At 34.0% G+C, this 16,233-nt stretch overlaps 1 pseudogene across 1 annotated transcript in view; it reads left to right on the top strand.

Annotated features, from left to right (window-relative positions):
• LOC143240317 (receptor-type tyrosine-protein phosphatase S-like) overlaps positions 1-16,233 on the top strand; it is a 171,755-nt pseudogene that overhangs the window by 81,560 nt on the left and 73,962 nt on the right. The window contains exons 17-19 of the transcript XR_013021713.1: positions 5,869-6,097; positions 6,295-6,500; positions 14,339-14,450. The product of XR_013021713.1 is annotated as a receptor-type tyrosine-protein phosphatase S-like (transcript). The remainder of the gene's footprint in view (positions 1-5,868; positions 6,098-6,294; positions 6,501-14,338; positions 14,451-16,233) is intronic.

Below are 16,233 nucleotides of genomic sequence, written 5' to 3'. Positions count from 1 at the left end.
TGTTTCTGCTGAGTTGACTAATCCAAATGGCATGCTCTTGAACCAGTAGCATCTATCTTACTAAGGCTGTCTTCTCTTTAGATAATGTCTCCATTGGGATCTGTCAATAACCCTTACTAAGGTAAATCTTTGAAATAAACTTGGCATCATATAGTTTTGTCATAACAGCCTGTGAGTTAGGAACCAAACTTCTCCTAGAGGTTTGGCTTCTGGATATCTATACAGAAGCAGTTTCAGCCATCCCTCTTTTTTATAGTTATGACTGGTGAACAGTAGGCTGACTTTTAAGGCTCTGTGATTCCATCTTGTGACATTATCTTGGATTCTTGCTTAATAAAATCTCTTATAGTATAGAGTATTTAGCAGGGCTTCACTTTCATAGGATTCCTGGCTGTAGTCCTAATTTTCTGTTGCAAAAGGTCTATCTTACATGATCTCTCTATAAAGATATCAGCATACTGGCACAACAGACCTTTTGAATTTTTAGGTCCTTTTCCAGTTTGTCTTATTCTCCACTTTCTCCCTAGCACTGTCCCTGTTTCTGTAGTGAAGGGTGTTTCTCCTTTGCTTCCTCTAGTTTCCATAGAACTACATTTGGGATGTCACTTTTGAGACTTACAGGAATTTGATGTCTTGCTTACTCTTCTCTTTATGGGATCTTGTGTCAACTGGAGGTGCCTCATTGATCTTCTTGCAAAGATCTCCCATATAACATGGAGTATCCATCTTCATGCTATGGGAAACTTTCTCACTGTTCCTTCAGTCAGCACATAAAGATGTACATTGACCATTCATCTGGTCATCAGATACTAGATTTGTTCTCACTGCTGCATTAATGCAGTCAGTATCTTGTAGGACCTTTAATTTCTTATCCCCAACATACACTACAAGGCCAAAAGTATGTGGACACCCCTTCTAATTAATGGGTTTGGCTATTCAAGCCACACCCATTGCTAACAGGTACATAAACTCAAGCATACAGCCATGTGGTTTCCATAGACAAACATTGACAGCATAATGGGTCGTACTCAAGAGCTCAGTGACTTTCAACATGTCACTATCATAGAATGCCACCTGTCCAAAAAATCAGTTAATCAAATTTCTGCCCTGCTAAAGCTGTCCTGGTCAACTGTAAGTGCTGTTATTGTGAAGTAGAAATGTCTAGAAACAACAACAGCTGAGTCACGAAGTATGATAGGCCACACTCAAAGAACAAGTTTTGTGGAGGAGGAATAATGGTCTGGGGCTGTTTTTCATGGCTTGGATTAGGCTCTTTAGTTCCAGCAAAAGGAAATATTAATGCTACAGCATACAATGACATTCTAGAGAATTGTGTGCTTCCAATATTGTGGCAACAGCTTGGGGAAGGCCCTTTTTTGTTTCAGTATGACAATGCTCCCTGCACAAAGAGAGGTCCATAAAGACATGGTTTGCTAAGGTTAGAGTGGAAGAACTTGACTGGCCTGCACAGAGCTCTGATCTCACCCCATCAAACACCTTTGGGATGAATTGGAATGCCAACTGTGAGCCAGGCCTTCTCAACTGACATCGGTGTCTGACCTCACTGGTGCTCTTATGGCTGAATAGGAGTGAATCCCTACAACTATGTTCCAAAGTCTAGTGAAAAACCTTCCCAGAAGAATGAAGGCTGTTATAGCAGCAAAGGGGAAATCCAACTCCATATTAATGCACATGGTTTTGGAATAAGATGTTCAACAAGCACATACGGGTGTGATGGTAAGGTGTCCACATATTTTTGGCCATGTAATGTAGCTTTCACCTGCTAGCATGTTCTGATTTGTTGGCACCTCTTGGTCTTTATCACATGCTACAATCACTACTATTGTTTTTTACCCATTTATTAAATTAAACTGATCGTGAGTCATGTACTGTTAAATCACTGAGTAAATACTGTTTTTTTTTGTGGCAAGAATCTGTTACGTTGTGCATATCCTGTTTTTTCTGGAAGTAGCATGCATGGCTATATTCAATCTTTTCTAGTTTCATACCAGTACCATTTTTGCAGGTAGTTCCAAGTGCTTAATGTTTAGATTTTACATGTTGCTTGTTGGTAACAGATTTTAACTCATTCACAGTGTGTCCCATTTTATAACATATATAGCATCTTTTCTCACTTTTATCTATTGAGTTCTTGTGATCTTTGATGAGATTATGTTTCTGATTTAAACTTTAAATGGTTATTCGTGGACTTGCTAGTTATACTTTCCCAGTTGGCTTCTATACACTGTCCTGTTAGTTTCATTATCATTCACACTTTTTTTGTTACCTTTCCATTAGGAACAGTGACATGTCAGTGGAACACATGATCATGGAACTGTTCATGTATTAAAGGACCTGCCAGTCCCTCAAAATTATTTTTACACTTGGCCATGTCAATCCATTTAATAAAGTATCATCATAGATGTGTTACAAACTGAAATACAGTCTCTCCTGTGTCAGATTTCACTTTTCTGGATTTCCAACAAAAATCTTCGTCAGTAAGTTCATAGCATTTCAACAAGGCCTCATCTAACTTTTCATAATCCATGGAATCTTCTAATGTCAGAACAGCATACACTAGTAGGCCTTTTCATGTGGGAAGGGAACTCAGACAAACTGCCCAGTCACTTTTGTACCATTTCTGATTTTAGGAAGGTCTTTAATATCACTTCAGCAAAGCATCTGTTCATGTTTTTGTTAATCAAATGAGGGCAGCTTGGGTTGGATGTCCTTGACCCCATTGTCATTCTTGGGTCTTTCATCTTTGTGTCAGGTGAGCTTGGTGACATCAGTATGTCCTGCTAAACTCTCAGCTCTCTTCTTTTCCTCATTCTCATTTTGTATTCTTGCTCTCTCTATTTCCACTTCCTCTTTTTTCTTCTTTTAGTCATTCTTCCTCTCTTTTCTGCCTGTGCTTTTATCTCTCTAGGTCTTGTTGTTGTTTAACAAACTCTTGTAGATCATTCATCCTTTTCTATTCATCTATCAAAGTCAGTCAACGTGGTTATATAGTGTGGTTGTGAAGTTTTCAATATGTTTTACATCAATACAGCTGTGTGTATATAGACCTATTTCATGGTTGTTTACATTTCTTATACTGCTGCTTACCACTGTTTAATCCTGGCTGCTTTGCCAATTGCCATTTTATGGCTCACATTATTTTACCGTAGGTGTTTATTACTTCTTGGCAATAAATTTTAAAATCTACTTCTTTTAAAATAACATATTAAAACTAGTCAAACATAGATACAAATTTTTGCTATGTAGGTAATTACTACAGTTGAACCTATAGCTTTAAATAATTCTTTTTTTCATCAAAGGTCAACACAGACTGTATTAGTTACTTTAGAACCCAAAAGACAACTTATTTTTTTCTCTCTTTTGGTATCACAATACAGTTTAACATGGCAATTTATTGAAGAGGTACTTTGGTAGGGAAGAAGACTGAACAGGTGCAGATATTGAAGCCCAGAGGGACATTTCATGGGGAGCTGTCACAGATACAGAACCAGAATTCAGTGACTTTTTCATAAGAGATGTAGACATACTAGATTTTAGGCTACAAGATAGAAATTAGATATACAAAGATTGATATCAGCAAATAATTAACTGGCAAGCAGACAAAAGAGTGGCAAGATCTATTATGTCAGTATGCAGCTTCACAGATAAATCAGGTAAGAAAAACCTTGTGTAACATAGGATTGTGACCATGACAAATGAGCCAGTCAAGATGAAGCCATACCAGATGTTCCAAACAATGAGAGACCTGACCAAGCAGAAAACCAGAGTAATGATAAAAGCTGGAATAAATGAGCCTTTGAATTCAGCCTATTATTCACCAGTTGCAATCTTGAAGAACAGGTATAGATCAGACTTCTGGAAGCTGTAACTTGTGATGAAGTTCAACTTTACACCTCTGGGCAACCTAGTGGGTATCATTACAAAATTAGATGTGACCAATTCTTTTCCAAGATTGACCTCAGTAAAGGTTATTGGAGACAAGATGTAAAGAGAAGACAGCTTTAGTGACCCAAGACAGATGTTGCCACTTTAAGAGAATAACATTTTGGTTATTCAATTTAGCAGCAAAATTGAACTGCATGATGAAGAAGATGTTGCAAAACTACACCAACATCAATCATTATGTGGATGAAATTCGGACTTGCACAGCCAGATGGGAAGACCACATGAAGAAACTTAGAAGAGCTGTTCAGGTGAATGAAGGCAGCAGACCTGACCATCAAGTGCTAATCTGTATACATCATATTTACCATCCAGAAGTTACAAATCTACATCTATGGGAAGGAGTTCATCATCTAGACAGACCCTCAGACCATGCATATGTTCAGAAGAGCAAAGTTGTCAATGCTATGATCCTGAGGTGTGCATTGTATCTCCAGAACTACGAGTTCTGCACTGAAGCTACCAAGGGGCCTGCAAATGTTGATACATACTATACGAGTAGATTTCATGATTATGAGTCGAGTGCCTTAATCACCTGGGCATGCATGTGAATTAGTCATAATAGGCAATTTCTAAACTGAGTTTCTCAGCTTATATTGTAAGAATAGAGAAAAAGAACATTTCTTTTTAAAAGGTGTTCTAAAGTAATTGAACTCACCTGTCTGAACTTTGATGAAAAAGGAACAATTATTTAAAATTCTGGATCCAACTGTGATATCCAATAGTGTCACAAGTTTTTGTACGTACATTTCACATGTTTTGAATACATTATTTTAAAACAAGTGGATCTGTGTGCTGTCCATTTATTAATGAAATTTATCATCAAGAAGTCATAGACATCTGTAAATAATCTTGGTTACCCATAAAACTGACAGAATATACTTTTTCTTTTTCAGGTAGTCACATTTACATAAAATATTTGATAAGTGTAAACATTAACAAAATTGATTCTTTGAATTGTTATTCTTCATTTTAGATAAATGTACATGTATCATGAATAATTGGTATACAAGCTTGCATCGTATGACGCTTTCCTTTACATACATTGTTTTTAATTTCTAAATTTTTATATAGTAGTTTTAAGTTATACTAGCTTATGCAAGATTCTGTTTGTTTCAGCACTTAGAAATTAACCAAAATAGATGATGCACAATGTCCTAAAATTTTATGAATTATGGATGAGCATAACATAGAAGTCCACAATTTGTATGATTTCATTAGAATTTGAAATTACTAAATGAAAATTTTCTACATTTAATAATTGTGTTTCCCTTTTCAATGAGATCTCAGTATACATAATTTCACCAACTTCAAACACTTTGACTACTGGCCTGTTTTAGAAATAAACAACTATGAAGGTTTTTACTAATTTTTATGCAGCATTGAAGATTTCTATAAACAAAAGACTTAAATTATGCCAAGTGTTAATTTGGCAAAGAAGAGGAATTTAATATTTCATATAACTTTTTTGTAATATGATTTATATAGAAATTTTGATATTTAAACTTTCACATTTAATATGTTGTATTTTTTTTCATGATAGCAAATCTCTGTTTAATGCTAATAAATTTAATGTATTTTAATTTTCTAACCATTCTGTGTAAAACTGTTTATTCTTAATTTTACAAAATTATTATAATCAATATATGTTATACTCTTAGAAGGATATATATCAAGAAAAGAAAAACCAAGTGAATCAATGTTTTTAAATTTTTAATCACTTGCATATGTAACTGAATTATTTTTATACAACCAGCTTATGTATTTTTTAGAAATTGAACTAAAATTGATAAACATTAGTTTTACTAGTCTTTAGTGGAGATTAAATTATGATATGCTGAAAAAAATAATGAAAAGTTTTAATTTTTCTGTACAATACTATAATGTTACTGTTTTACTTATTAGCCTCCTTTGCTGTCAGATTTGCAATGCCACCTGTTGGCTTATAGACTTCGGTTTTGGAAGACATTAGATAAACTCTCAGTTCAACAAGTTGAGATCAACAGTTCTGAAGAAAGTTTTATAATTACCAACCTTACTGCCTATTCTAACTATACACTTCAGATGTACCCACTGACATCTAGTGGTTTAGGATCTTACTCTGCATCTCTAAATATCACCACACCAGAATCAGGTAAGGTGAACAATATTTACGTTATGCTCTGATATTTGCAGAAGTGAAATTTATGTTTTTTTACTGCTTACTAGGAATTTACAAATATGTGTTTGTATCAAAAATGCTACTTGTAATTCTTTTTCCATGCACAGGTAAGTTATTATAATTATTCTATTTTGAAATAAATTAATGGTGTCCTATTTCTAATATTTCAGTACCTGGTCCAGTTCAGAATCTTAGCTATCATCATTTACCTGATCCATACAGCCTACTGGTAACTTGGAATGTTCCACGTGAAATTCATGGCAAGCTTAAAAACTACCTGATCAACTATAATTTCATTGGTGTAAGAGATTGTGGAACGTTTATAGATGATACTCACTCAAATAATCTTACAACCTTGACCACTCAAAACAAACAGGTATTCATGCTCATTGTTGTCTTTAGACAGATTGTTAACAAATTTGTGATTTTTTCTACTCATGCAGGTTTTATTAATGTAAACAATATTTAACTCTAACCAATAATGCTTAGCAGCTTGAGGAAAAACAAAAAGAAAAGCACGTATATGATTAGTTTTTGTAAGTTGTTGAATAAGCATACATCTTTATGTATCTCTGTATCTAGTTTAAAATTAATTTGGCAAATACAGATAAGTGAAATGCATTTGGCCAACTCGGTCTGTCAGTGATGCATTAACTGAAATACTGTTGTCAAGTATTGTATCATATTAAAAGGAAGCACATATAGTAATTCATAATTTTACTCATATTTTGAACATACATTAACTAAATATTTTATTAATTTCAGTAGTTAGGTTATAAATTTAATTTAACCCTAATAGGTTAAGTAAGAGGTTGAAGCTGCATAACCTTTAATTTAAATTATCAACTATTTTAAGATAAAACTTGAAACATGGTGCAAACTCTTTATAAATCATGTTCCTTTTCAGTATATTTTTTAGTGTTTTCTATTCTGTTCTAATGCGAAATTTATTGTCCACTCTGTATTAGGGGTTGTTAGTTGCATTTCAAGAAAGTACTTACACATACAAATTTTGTTATCAGAATGTTGCACAATTTTAAATACAACCTTACAAAACTGCAAGTTATGATCCCAAAGTTAATGCCAAGAGATTGGGTTTTGTATTTTAAAAAAATATTTCTCAAGAAACATGTCTTTCTCAAATTAAGCAGCATTTATTTTCAAGATGCACTAAAACTTGAACAAACAAAAGAAAAATCTTGTGTTGTTCTTAGCTGTAACCTGGAAGAAAACTTGTTTTAAATAGTTAATGCATTTGCGGTGACAAATCCAGGCAGGGGAATGAAATGGTTGGCTGATGCCTCTGCCATTATGACCCAAAAGTGTTCCATTCCTCAGTTTTGGCCCCCTGATAGTACAGCTGTATATCTCCAGATCTACAACGCTAAAATTAGGGGTTTGATTTTTCTCAGTGGGCTCAGCAGATAGCCTGATGTGGCTTTGCTATAAGACAAAATACACAAAAAACATCCTCAGTTTTTAAAAAAAACTGTCAATGATTACTAAAAGATACATTTGATTTCACACTTTTCTTGCTGCAAGTTATTAGATAGAAAAATATTTCAGCTTTAAAATTAATGGATCTTGGGGAAATATTTATCTTTATAGTAAAACAAATAACTATGAAATGCTATTAAGTTTTGTCAGGTTTCTATAGTGGTGCAGTTATTTATAATAGATATCTGTGACTTATTGTCAAGAAATTTCAATGCTTAAGACATAACACAGTCTAGTTGTTTTAAAATAACATATTCAAAATAAATTATTAAACATATGTACAAAAATTCATGACACTTACTATTAGTTATCATAGTTGTATCCAGAGTTTTAAATAATTGTATCTTTTTTTAGTTTGTGTCTAGTTTGTGTATATCTTGGTCTTTCACTAATTTTCTTTTACTTTTACTTTTACTAAGTTACATAACTTGTAATAACATTGTGAGTAATATATATATATATATATATACTGCCTGACTGAATCCTAGAAGTTTCTACAAACTGTGAGATATTATGATGTAACAATACTCACTTAAAGTAATGAGAAAAATTCATCAGGTTTGAATAATAGAATATCAATTCTCAATAACTGAAATACACAACAAATGGTTCTTAAACAGTTATGCAAGCAAACCTGCCATAAATCATTACTTCAGGAAATATTAAACTTAACACTCATGACTTATAACTATTTAAACCACAATTCTCACACTAAATTCAAATGAAACAACTGTGTACATCTGACAAGAGTTTATATGCAAGTATTTATTGTTTAACTTTTTATTTAAAAGTCTTTATAAGACTAATTGAATAGGAATAAAAGAGGATCTCTGTGCTTGTTATATTTTTTACTGTATCTGTACAGAGGTGTAACCTGTTGTTCCCAGTCTGTCTAACACTTCTCCTCCACCTCCTCCAATAAAAGGCTTGAAAAGTAACCTTTTTGTTGTCAGTGACCCCTGTTCTTTTAATGTTCTTTACATATCACTGTTTGAAACAGCACCTGCTCTAAGACATGTATTCTCAAGGTACATTGACTGCAAGCTGCTTTTAGGAATAATAACATTCTGGTGGTAAACTACCTAAAGAAACAGTCTCATATACAAACGTAATTTAAATAACATTGTTTGAAAAATATAACATTCTGATTGATATAAATTCTTTGCATACACACTATACATACATCTACAAAAAAGTGATTGTGATCTTTTGTTATGTGGGTGTTGCTTCAGCAGCTTTTGTATTTTGTAATCTACAAGTGAAATATTTCCTAAGAATACAGGTTAAAGTAAACCTTTTCAACTAATTCCTTATTAGAACTTTATAGTACAAGTATTTTTTTAAACTAATATTCATTGTAAAACTATTTTGATTACTTGCTTTTTAATTATTAATCAATTATTTACTTCACAACTACATGTTTTAATAAAGTGTTGTTCTAAAAAAGAACTGTATAAAATATACTGCTCTTAATACTATTGATGCTCATTTGTCTAAAATATAAAACCTAATACAAGAACTTCTTTTCAGGTAATAAAAGAGGATATTTTTGTATAAATATTTTAAAAAAGAAAACTATGATGAATATAATGGTTATATCTTTCTTCTAAATGTATAATGTCATTGACAAATATATTTTCCTAAGGACTGAACCATATGTGTTTCTGCTTGCCAGTTAGTAACCTACATTTATTTTGAGGTCAGATTTTTATGTAAGAAATGTTTATGTTTTTACTTTTGTAAAAGTTCAGCAAATAGCATATTGTAAAAGTCAGAAATGCAAATTATAGATTTTGGAGTTAATGATACTTATGATAATGTAAATTAACTAGTCTTTTGAAAGCTAATTTTAAACCATTGTTGAACCACTGTGAAACATTTTTTAATTGTTTCTATGCATTTATATAGCCTAAAATTATTATATTATGAATTGTTTTATATACCTTTATATAAACCTCAGGCCATAATTCATATATGTGTTAATTTATGTTTTTTTATATATTTGCTAAGTAAGATTCTAATGAGATCTGGTCCCATAGTGACAGATGATAGAACATGACACATGCACTTGGCACCTGTGTCTATCTTACCTTTTCTTAGCTAGCACCAAGTTCTTGTTATTAGATATCATATTTACTAACTCATACACCAGAAGTTTCCCCTAACTTGTTCAAACAATGACCATAAACATGGTATCCTAGAAGCATACTTGGAAAACATTGTATAAGAAAATGGTACTGGCTATCTATATTTGTAAAAGCAGATTAAATTTCCATCATGATTTTTGATAAATTTAAAAGTCATATAAATCGTGTGTGTGTGTGTGCATGTTTATTATAAACCACTGTATGTGAGAGTGAGTTTAATTATTCTCCAAAGAAGTTCAAACTAGGGAGAGCTTTAAAAAACAGTCAAACCAGTGATAGGCTTCAATGAAGGTTATGAGATACAAATGGAGATTTCACACAATCTAACAGTTGTAAAGTCTAATTTTAACTGTAGTAAACAAACTAAGACTTGACAAATACCTAAGGAATTAAGATAAGAAGTAAAATTATAATAAGTATAAAAATTAGTTATTCACACCCTTCCACTCTCCATGGTAGCCAAGATTGTTTTAATCAGTGATGTCGAGAAACCCACTTGTTGAGAAATTTATATGCAAAAACGGCTCGTTTGGGTTGAGAAAATATTTTTGGATTTGTTTCTGCCCCTTACATTTTCTTTTGGGTAGTCAGAGCTTTTATTTGCCATCTTCATGCTCTGTGTCTTCAATTCTACCATTATATGGACAATTGGCTTCTTCTAACTTATTCCAAGCTGGAGTAATTCAGCCGTACTTCTCAGCTTCTTCATTTGCTAGCTCAGGTGGCCTGGTTAAACAAAATGAAAAAGCCCTTCTTCCATCCTACCTAATATCTTGTCCATTTAAGTCTCCTTTTTTATATTCATCTCAATCAGGCACAATCCTGTCCTCTACAACTTTGTGCCATGGAATTGTTAGTTTGCCATGCCCTTTATCCCACTCTTTTTGCTTACCACTTTTAGAGATTCCCTCTGATTCCCTTGTGCACATATATGATTTCTACAGTGGGTTTGTCATGATAAAATGGAATTTTGCTTGTGATCTCTTGGCAGCTCCCTTTACTCTTCCTCATACCCTGTTTGATGATCTGCTTTGGTAGTTAGAAAAAACTTGTGTTGGCAGGCGTCTCATTACCTTCTCTTCGTCTATCTTTACATGTGCTTTATGGACACATCCCTTTAGAAATGGGATGTATGGATCACTCACCAAGATGTTTTGAATCTTTGGACTGTCATTGAGAAATCTTTTCATATCAATATCTTTGATCTTCTTATGGTCCACTGAGCTTTGAATCTCTTTCTTTCTCTTGCCAGACAGTACATTTCGATGGCTCATTCCAACAGTTCTGTAATAGTAACAGGTGTCAATCACTAAAGGGGCACCCAGTGAAAATTTCTCTGTTTATGTACATTGGATCATGTATACTGGGCTCATAAGCACCACATTTATCTCATTGTCTGTCACTTTTCTGGTGCTTTCAACCTTGCAGGGGGTCTTCTTTCTCATTCTCACAAAATTTATCCATTGAAGTGGTCTTTAGATCCTCTCATATTCCAGTGGCTTTGCAGTCCATGGAGTTTTCCACACACAGATGCATTTGCCATAGCCCTCAATCACAAATTACACCTCTTTTGTCCCTCATATCTCATCCATATACTCTGGCAGCATTGCCTCCATCCACGATTGGTACCCCAAGTACCTTTATTTCTGTCCTCCTATCCAATGACTTCATCTGATTTTCTCTCTTATCTTTATCTGTACCTCTCTAAGATAAGTCCTTCTTATCACTCCCTATTGGCCAGTTCAACTGTGGTTTCCATGATTACACCAACTGCAAGTTTTCCCTCCAGTACCCCTTTCCCTGTCTCCATTGCTTCTTCATCAACCTCAATCACTGGTTCTACCTCCTTGCCATTCATGTCCTCTATCATCACACCTGGCTTTGACCAATCCTTGATGATTAAATCAGGTTTCTCCTGTCAAGTCAAGTAGCTTTCCTTTTAACTAATTTTATATGTCATTCTTCAGTGAAGGTTTGGTACAAATGGAAAGTGTTCCATAGGTGCAACAGTACTCATTGGCTTATGTGGCTGAGTTTCTCTCATGGCTTTTCAAATGGGTGTCTTCAGTTTCCTTGCCCTCAGGATATCAGGCTTTTTATCCCATACCTATCATTTTTTTTGATACCACTGAGTTTTTGCTTCTCCAGTCTTTACCATGTTAATGTGTTCCTTTTGGATTCATTGTTCTCACACATAACATAGTCTTCTGGATTGAGATATTAATGTGGTTCTCCATCCCCTCAATTTACCTCCATTTGAACCTATTTCCTTCTGTCTCATGATGTTTGATCATTCTCTTAAAACATATTTCCTTCTCCTCTTACCCTGTGGATGCCACAGATCTGATTTATACATTATTTTCATTTCAGGGGTCCTTGTTTCATTTATTCTTTATATGGAGCCCACTCTATGGTGAGTGGTGCCTGACTGGTATTCTTGAATTAGAAATCTGCACTGTACAGCCATGTTGATTCTCACCTTAACGTCTAAAACTTTACAATGGCCATCATTGAAATAAGGTTTCTTTACAAAATCTGTTATAGATGAATAACTTTGCATTGTAATTGCTTCATAAACTTACCCAATCCAGACCATTCTATCCATAGACTGCATGGGTAAAGCTGCCCATTTGTGCCATGTCTTAAATTGAATAAATAAATTAATATGGTCTGCTTTTTTTAAAATATGGTTTCATAGTCACCCACTGCACTGTCCTGGGTGATGATGTTCCTCTAGATGCTCCAATGTGTTCTCCCTTCTTCTAGAAGAGTGTTGGAGTCTTTACCTCTTGCCAGTTCCAAGCTGCTCAGGTGATTTACTATGGAGGCAACCTCCTCAACAAATTCCACTCAAAGATGGCTCTAGCCATTCAGTGCAGAGTAAGAGATGATGTTGTGCAGGTGTAGATAACATGATATCTTTCACTATGCACTAAGGAGTGAGATATCAAGTTGCAGTTCACCCTTCTCATTCTTCCTGATGTGGTTTTCAGAACCATCATGGTTGAGTTTTGAATTTAGAGTTGAAACAATCAACATAAGGTCTCATACATGTTTATGGTTGTCTATATTCCTCTCTCAATCATACTTCTTCTGTGTTGTGAGTCACAGAGGAGGTAGAGGAAATTGTTTCAGTTCTGGGATATTGCTATCCCTCAATGTTATCTGAGAATGTTATTGTTTGTGGATAGTTCCAGTTGATTTTGCCATTGATGGAGTTCATTTATATATAAGAGACCTTCTTTTGATACCAGATGTCAGATCCATGAATAGATATATCATAGCTAACATGTGTCATGCTCTAGAGTGAGAGTGGTTCCAGCTTTCCTCTTATCTCATGAACTTCAGGTGAAGATGATATGCTCCTTTTATGGTTGTTGATTCCCAGTGGCATAGATTTTAGATGTAGTTGACTTACTGAGTATTGTTCATTGTACCCTAGCCACTACACACCTAAAGTCACATCCATTGATTTACCCACTTTCATGGTTTGTGGGATTAAACTACATATATATTTCAGGGTTAGGATCACTATTTTGCCTCAGTTCTCTCCTACTTGGTTGTACTCCTCTCTTTTTCTGCCCTTGTCTACCTCTCACTTCATAGATAGGCAAAAAGTATACCTGGTTAGAAATGGTGTGGTTTCCCTCATCAGATCTTTGGATATAACTTTCTCATTTCCAGAGGCATTATTCAGATGCCTTTAAAGGGTGCTTCAGTCATTCCTTCACACTGCTCCCTCCACATAGTGAATGTGGGATTCTTGCTAATTTTGTGAGAGGAAGAAAGTATTGTATCAGAAGTTATAATTTTCCTATACTGAAATTGTATTTTCAATAGGTACTTTCTTCTTCTCACACTTCCTACCCGTTCTTCCACTTTTCTCCAGTTCTTAGCTTCGAAGTGATAGTCTGATATAGGTGTATAGAGGGAGCACATGCTTCACATGAGTATGTCATGCTCCTGTTGTTTGAGAAGTAACACATGATTATTTGCATGAGAGATATATTGGGATCATTTTGTTCCTATAGGGAGGAGAAAAAGGCTTGTAGCATGCAAAAAGAAAAATGTTTCCACATATAGAGCAACACTGGATGAGAATAGCTAGACCTGGTGGTTTGGGTGATTGATTTGCAATCTGAGGGCAGTGGGCTTAGATCTCATCTACAAACATGCTTCTTCTTTTGGTCATGAGGGAATTACATTGTGATGGTCAATCCTGCTTATTGTTGACAAAGAGTAGCTCAAGAGCTGGTGGTAGGTAGTGCTGACTAGCTGTCTCCCCTCTAGTCTATTACTTGAAAATTAGTTATGGTGAGTACAGGTAGTCCTCAATTAGCTCTGCACAAAATCTATAAAGTACAAAGAAATATCACATTTCTTTTTTCAAAGTGATCAATAATGGGCATTTTTGCTTATATAGTTCAAGGACACATGGAACATCTTTTGAATGTAAAGGAACTAAATGTACATCAGGTTTGATATTTCTCATAAAATGAACTTTAAGAACTTATAACATTAATGACTAGTGTAACAGTATTATGTAGTGTCATTTAATATCTGCTTATAGATCACTATTTTGGGTCTTCGATCTTTCTCCAACTATTATATCACTGTCCATGCTAGTACAGCAGCTGGCTTTGGGAATGTAAAGGAATTGTATGCTGTCACTAAAGAAACAGGTTAGTTAAATCTTATTTTCTTTATGTTTACTATACAATGTTAAATATTGAAGAATATACTAATTAGTAAGAAGTCTTTAATGGTAAATAAAGTAGGACTTGTGAAGAAATAATTCTTTGTCTCCAGTTAACTTGAACAGTTTTAAGGAATCTTGTTTGTACCCAACAGTTGAAGCATATACATATATCTCACTATAATATGATTCAGACAGATAATGTTTTAACTGATTTCATATGAAAAATCTTGACTGGTAGCTTGTGAAGTCATCAGCATAAAATTTGGTTTTTGAAAACTAGGGCAAAGCTTAGTTGAAGAACTTGTAATACCCTAAAATACCACTGGATTACATGTTAGTGTACTCTTAAAAATTATTGAATTAGGTAGAAGTACTAAGTAGAGATATGTTACTGATAATAAGATCAAGAGACAATTGTCATACTAACATTTTATTTCCAACTTATTTGTTTAATAAAAAAAATGTGCATTATAAAACTACTAGTATATAAGGAAAACCTCATGAGCTGGGCCAAATACCCAGTTACCACAGAATAGGAAAAAAATTTATATGGTGACTTAGTAAACTTTTTTCAACTCCACTCATGTAACACATCGACTTGTTATGTACTACATATATCTTTAACTTATTGAATATTACTGACCTATATACCTAGATCAGAATTTCCAACTAACAGGCTTATTGGAAACAACTTACAAATTAATAAACCAATTTTCTCATAAATCAGTGAACTACTATGTTTCACTAGGTTAGCATTATAAAAACTATGTACAAAAATCAAGTAAGTTTGGAATTATAAATGTTTACAGACCATACAATAAATAAAATAATTATATCAAACTATTTAGAGTGTGAATAAAATACAACAACAACAGAATAACTGACGTATGATATTAATATTATAAATCCAGAATTATGTTATGAGTGGAGAGCATCAGGTTCAATGTATAGACCATTCTTTCATTTTCTCATTAAAATTAATGATATTGTTAAGAACATAATTATTAAATTAATATTTTTTTATTTTAATATTGAACTCTTGGTTATTTCTAGCTGTACTGAATATTTTGGGTTATGACAGAATGACTTGGGTTAATTGTTAAGTTAGAAAAATACCCAGCCAATGATCTTTAATTACAATAAGCACAAGATAATGCATTTGGGTTATAATAATTCGAATCACATATTTAATATATACTCTTCAAAACAAGAAAAGCAAAAGGGATATTTTTGTTATTTTAAAGAGAAATATGTGTAATAACGTTACAAGTTCAGAGTATGTGATGTTACACGTGTTAAGGCACTGAGTGTCAGACCAAAATGACAATAAAAGTTGTGTACTTTGAAAACGGAGGAAAACATTGGATTTTTTGCCAAAACGCATGCGTGTACAATAAATTTGTTTGAGAGATCTGCATGTTCTGCAAGTGCAACATGTGCAAAATCCCTATAAAAGTGACAGGTTCTCGGTTTCCATAGCTCAGTGTTAAGCCACCGACACGCAATACATTTACGCCAAGACTGACTGAAGCACAATGCAACAACGCCATTGGTTGCTTGGAAGCAGGCGAATCTCGATCAGATGTTGCCAGAGCTGTGAATGTCCACCCAAGCACCATCACAAGGCTATGGAAGCGTTACCAACAACATGGATCAACTCGTGATCGTCCATGATCTGGCAGACATCGTGTGACCACGCCCGCACAAGATCGCAACATCTGGTTACGTCACCTTCGGGATAGGACCACCACTGTGACGTCTACTGT

The sequence above is a fragment of the Tachypleus tridentatus genome, chromosome 2 (genome assembly GCF_004210375.1).
Source record: "Tachypleus tridentatus isolate NWPU-2018 chromosome 2, ASM421037v1, whole genome shotgun sequence".
Taxonomy (NCBI): domain Eukaryota; kingdom Metazoa; phylum Arthropoda; class Merostomata; order Xiphosura; family Limulidae; genus Tachypleus; species Tachypleus tridentatus.
The sequence above is the reverse complement of the archived record's forward strand: the minus strand, read 5'-3'. Positions and strand labels throughout refer to the sequence as shown.